Consider the following 6,404-nt stretch of genomic DNA (forward strand, 5'->3'; position numbering starts at 1 on the left):
GCATTTTAACTTGTTTTACTGTATCCACTCTTTGGGAGAGGGGAGGTGGGGGGGGGGGCGGGGAGGAAGACAGGAGAGGATGGAGAGAAGGGCATAAAAAGGGAATGGTCTTATTCTTCTCCAATCACTGATTTTTGTCATTGGTGGTGGTAGTGTTGATTCTTGCTTTTGTCTTCCATATCACTAGGGATATGGTAAGATGTTGGGTAGATTTCACAGTTTAATGGTTACTTTCTGTTATTTAAAAAAAAAATTTTTTTAATGTTTATTTATTTTTGAGACAGAGAGAGACAGAGCATGAACGGGGGAGGGACGGAGAGAGAGGGAGACACAGAATCTGAAGCAGGCTCCAGGCTCCGAGCCATCAGCCCAGAGCCCGACGCAGGGCTCTAACTCACAGACCGCGAGATCGTGACCTGAGCTGAAGTCCGATGCTTAACTGACTGAGCCACCCAGGCGCCCCTACTTTCTGTTATTAAAATTTAGTCAGATTTAATCCCAAATTTTATTAATCTATTTTTTTAAGAATTTATCATAAAAATTGTCAAATGTATAATTTTCAAATGTTTAAGAGTAGACAGAATATAATATAATAAAATGTCCCATTATACCAGATTGAATTATTGCCAACAATTTGCCAGATATTCTAGTTTCCTTTTTTCTTATCTCTGGATTATTTTAAAGCAAATTGCAGATATAATACATATTCATTTGTAAATGCTTTGGCATATATCAATAATATATAAGCTCAATTTTTTAGGTCAATTTTTCAAAAACAAATTCTAATGCCATTACCACACCTAAGAAAACAGTTACTTCTTTTACTTTTTAAGTTTATTTCTTTATTTGGAGAGAGACAGAGACAGCGTGAGCAGGGAAAGGGTGGAGACAAAGGGAGAGAGAGAATCCCAAGGAGGCTCTGCACTGTCAGCACAGAGCTGCATGTGGGGCTTGAACTCACAAAACTGAGATCATGACCTAAGCCAAAACCAAGAGTCAGATACTTAACCAACTGAGCCACCCAGGCACCCCAAAACAATTATTTCTTCATTTTCATATAACACCCAGTACATACTCAAATTTGTTCAGTTGCTCCCAAATTTCTTGTGCAGTTGTTTTGTCTCAGTTAGGATCCAAACAATTTATAATCCCTCCTCCCTTTCTTCTTAATCTCCTTCATTTGTTGAAGAAACCAGGTCATTCATCCTATACAATGTCCCACAGTCTGGATTTGGCTGACTATATCCTTGTGATATTGTTTAACATGTTCCTCTAGCTCTCACATTTTCCATGAACTAGATCTAGAGGCTTGATTAAATTTAAGATAAATTTCTTGGCACATATGGGGCTATGAACTTCATCTTTTCGATATACTTCAATCTGTTCTGTATATAACAACTAAGTAGTTTTTAAACATATATAAATCTGATGATGTCCCCAGTACTATACCCCTACCATACTTAAAAACACTGAGTTGTATCCTAGGGCTCTAAATCCAAAGATCAAAGTCCTTAACAGAGTTGCAGGAAGCTGCTTTTCATTGTCATCTTGTACTGCATTTACCAAATTCTACCACACTGGCTTACTCTTAATATTTCCCATTCCAGAAGGCTCCACCATTTAACTTATTCCTGGAGAAAACTTAAGCTGCTCAGTAAGGCTCTTGGACCACCTTGCAAGTGACTGCAAGATAGAGAGAGAGACAAGGCTAATCCAATGAGCAATATCCAACTGGTAAGAGTCCAGTGTTGCTCTAGTCTCTTCTATTCACTCATTACTTCATATATGCTCTGCAATCAAACCAATTTTTTAATCAATTAATTAATTAATTTTTAAATTTACATGCAAGTTAGTTAGCTATAGTGCAATAGGAGTAGATTCAGGAGTAGATTCCAGTGATTCATCCCCTATGTATAACACCCAGTGCTCATCCCAACAAGTGTCCTCCCTAATGCCCCTTACCCATATAACGCCCCCCCAACCCCTCCAGCAACCCTCAGTTTGTTCTCTGTATTTAAGGGTCTCTTATGTTTTGTCCCCCTCCTTGTTTTTGTATTATTTTTGCTTCATTTCCCTTATGTTCACTTTTTTTGTCTCTTAAAGTCCTCATATGAGTGAAATCATATGATATTTGTCTTTCTCTGACTTATATCACTTAGCATACTACCCTCTAGTTCCATCCACATAGTTGCAAATGGCAGGATTTCATTCTTTTTTGCTTGCTGAGTAATACTCCATTGTATGTATATATATATATATATATATATATATATATATATATATATGTATATATATATATATATATATATATGTATATATATATATATATATATATATATATATATATATATACCACATCTTCTTTATCCATTCATTCATTCATTCATCCATGGACATTTGAGCTCTTTCCATACTTTGGCTATTGTCGATAGTGCTGCTATAAACATTGGGGTGCATGTGCCCCTTTGAAGCAGCACACCTGTATCCCTTGGATAAATACCTAGTAGTGCAATTGCTGGGATGTAGGGTAGTTCTGGTTTTAATTTTTTGAGGAACCTCCATACTGTTTTCCAGAGTGGCTGCACCAGTTTGCATTCCCACCAGCAGTGCAAAAGAGATCCTCTTTTTCCAAATCTTCGCCAGCATCTGTTGTTGCCTGAGTTGTTAATGTTAGCCATTCTGACAGATATGAGGTGGTATCTCATTGTGGTTTTGATTTGTATTTCCCTGATGATGAGTGATGTGGAGCATTTTTTCATGTGTCAGCCATCTGGATGTTTTCTTTGGAAAAGTGTCTATTCATGTCTTTTGCCCATTTCTTCACTGGATTACTTGACTTTTGAGCTTGATAAGTTCTTTATAGATTTTGGATACTAACCCTTTATGTGATATGTTGTTTGCAAATATCTTCTCCCATTCTTTCAGTTGCCTTTTAGTTTTGCTGATTGTTTCCTTCACTGTGCAGAAACTTTTTATGTTGATGAGGTCCCAATAGTTCATTTTTGCATTGTTTCCCTTGCCTCCGGAGACATGTTGAGTAAGAAGTTGCTGTGGCCAAGGTCAAAGAGGTTTTTGCCTGCTTTCTCCTCAAGGATTTTGATGGCTTCCTGTCTTACATTGAGGTCTTTCATCCATTTTGAGTTTATTTTTGTGTATGGTGTAAGAAAGTGGTCCAGGTTGATTTTTCTGCATGTCAGTGTCCAGTTCTCCCAGCACCACTTACTGAAGAGACTGTCTTTATTCCATTGGATATTCTTTCCTGCTTTGTCCAAGATTAGTTGGCCATACGTTTGTGGGTCCATTTCTGGGTTCTCTGTTCTGTTCCATTGATCTGAGTGTCTATTCTTGTGCCAGTACCATACTGTCTTGATGATTACAGCTTTGTGATACATCTTGAAGTCCAGGATTATGATGCCTCCAGCTTTGGTTCTTTTTCAAGAGTTCTTTGGCTATTTGGGCTCTTTTCTGGATTATTTGTTCTAGCTTTGTGAGGAATGCTGGTGTTATTTTGATAGGGATTTCATTGAAGGTATAGATTGCTTTGGGTAGTATTGACATTTTAACAATATTTGTTCTTCCAATCCGGGAGCATGGAATATTTTTCCATTTTTTTGTGTCTTCTTCAGTTTCTTTCATAAGCTTTCTGTAGTTTTCAGTGTATAGATTTTTCACCTTGTGGGTTAGGTTTGCAATCAAACTGATTAACACAATAGCCTTTTACCTACTGTCTCCACTTCTGTTTGCATCCCTGCCCTTGTTTATAGCCTCATGATCTAACCAAGGGATTCCATCCTACACCCAAACTATCCAATCTGCTATAGTAAGCAGGGAAATGGAAATTGTTTCAGACCATCCTGAACAGTAACAGTAAGCATCACAGACACCTGGTAAAATAGCCAGTGGACTGAAAAAGATAATCAGGAGAGAGAGGGAAGATGGCGGCATAGGAGGACGCTGGGCTCACCGCGCGTCCTGCTGATCGTTTAGATTCCACCTACACCTGCCTAAATAACCCAGAAAACCACCAGAGGATTAGCAGAACGGAGTCGCCAGAGCCAAGCGCAGACGAGAGGCCCACTGAAGAGGGTAGGAAGGGCGGCGAGGCGGTGCGCGCTCCACGGACTGGCGGGAGGGAGCCGGGGCGGAGGGGCGGCTCGCCGGCCAAGCAGAGCCCCTGAGTCTGGCTTGCAAAAAGCGGAGGGGCCTGACGGACTGTGTTCCGACAGCAAGCGCGACTTAGCGTCTGGGAGGTCATAAATTAACAGCTCTGCTCAGAAAGCGGGAAGGCTGGAGGACAAAGGGAAGGAGAGCTGCTGAGCCCCCGGACGACAGAGCTCAGTTTGGTGGGGAACAAAGGCGCTCGCCAGCACCATCTCCCCCGCCCATCCCCCAGCCAAAATCCCAAAGAGAACCAGTTCCTGCCAGGGAACTTGCTCGCTCCGTGCAAACACCCAACTCTGCGCTTCTGCGGAGCCAAACCTCCGGCAGCGGATCTGACTCCCTCCTGCTGCCACAGGGCCCCTCCTGAAGTGGATCACCTAAGGAGAAGCAAGCTAAGCCTGCCCCTCCTGCCCCTGTGCACCTTGCCTACCCACCCCAGCTAAGACGCCAGATCCCCAGCATCACAAGCCTGGCAGTGTGCAAGTAGCCCAGACAGGCCACCCCACCCCACAGTGAATCCCGCCCCTAGGAGAGGGGAAGAGAAGGCACGCACCAGTCTGACTGTGGCCCCAGCGGTGGGCTGGGGGCAGACATCAGGTCTGACTGCGGCTCCGCCCACCAACTCCAGTTATACACCACAGCACAGGGGAAGTGCCCTGCAGGTCCTCCCCACGCCAGGGACTATCCAAAATGACCAAGCGGAAGAATTCCCCTCAGAAGAATCTCCAGGAAATAACAACAGCTAATGAGCTGATCAAAAAGGATTTAAATAATATAACAGAAAGTGAATTTAGAATAATAGTCATAAAATTAATCGCTGGGCTTGAAAACAGTATAGCTGACAGCAGAGAATCTCTTGCTACAGAGATCAAGGGACTAAGGAACAGTCAAGAGGAGCTGAAAAACCCTTTAAACGAAATGCATAACAAAATGGAAACCACCACGGCTCGGATTGAAGAGGCAGAGGAGAGAATAGGTGAACTAGAAGATAAAGTAATGGAAAAAGAGGAAGCTGAGAAAAAGAGAGATAAAAAAATCCAGGAGTATGAGGGGAAAATTAGAGAACTAAGTGATACACTAAAAAGAAATAATATACGCATAATTGGTATCCCAGAGGAGGAAGAGAGAGGGAAAGGTGCTGAAGGGGTACTTGAAGAAATAATAGCTGAGAACTTCCCTGAAGTGGGGAAGGAAAAAGGCATTGAAATCCAAGAGGCACAGAGAACTCCCTTCAGACGTAACTTGAATCGATCTTCTGCACGACATATCATAGTGAAACTGGCAAAATACAAGGATAAAGAGAAAATTCTGAAAGCAGCAAGGGGTAAACGTGCCCTCACATATAAAGGGAGACCTATAAGACTCGTGACCGATCTCTCTTTTGAAACTTGGCAGGCCAGAAAGAATTGGCACAAGATTTTCAGTGTGCTAGACAGAAAAAATATGCAGTCGAGAATCCTTTATCCAGCAAGTCTGTCATTTAGAATCGAAGGAGAGATAAAGGTCTTCCCAAACAAACAAAAACTGAAGGAATTTGTCACCACTAAACCAGCCCTACAAGAGATCCTAAGGGGGACCCTGTGAGACAAAGTACCAGAGACATCACTACAAGCATAAAACATACAGACATCACAATGACTCTAAACCCATATCTTTCTATAATAACACTGAATGTAAATGGATTAAATGCGCCAACCAAAAGACATAGGGTATCAGAATGGATAAAAAAACAAGACCCATCTATTTGCTGTCTACAAGAGACTCATTTTAGACCTGAGGACACCTTTAGATTGAGAGTGAGGGGATGGAGATCTATTTATCATGCTACTGGAAGCCAAAAGAAAGCTGGAGTAGCCATCCTTATATCAGACAAACTAGACTTCAAATTAAAGGCTGTAACAAGAGATGAAGAAGGACATTATATAATAGTGACAGGGTCTATCCATCGGGAAGAGCTAACAATTATAAATGTCTATGCGCCGAATACCGGAGCGCCCAAATATATAAAACAATTACTCATAAACATAAGCAACCTTATTGATAAGAATGTGGTAATTGCAGGGGACTTTAACACCCCACTTACAGAAATGGATAGATCATCTAGACATATGGTCAATAAAGAAACAAGGGCCCTGAATGAGACATTGGATCAGATGGACTTGACAGATATATTTAGAACTCTGCATCCCAAAGCAACAGAATATACTTTCTTCTCGAGTGCACATGGAACATTCTCCAAGATA

This window comes from Puma concolor, chromosome A1 (assembly GCF_028749965.1).
Source record: "Puma concolor isolate L17-30 chromosome A1, mPumCon1.1.hap2, whole genome shotgun sequence".
Taxonomy (NCBI): domain Eukaryota; kingdom Metazoa; phylum Chordata; class Mammalia; order Carnivora; family Felidae; genus Puma; species Puma concolor.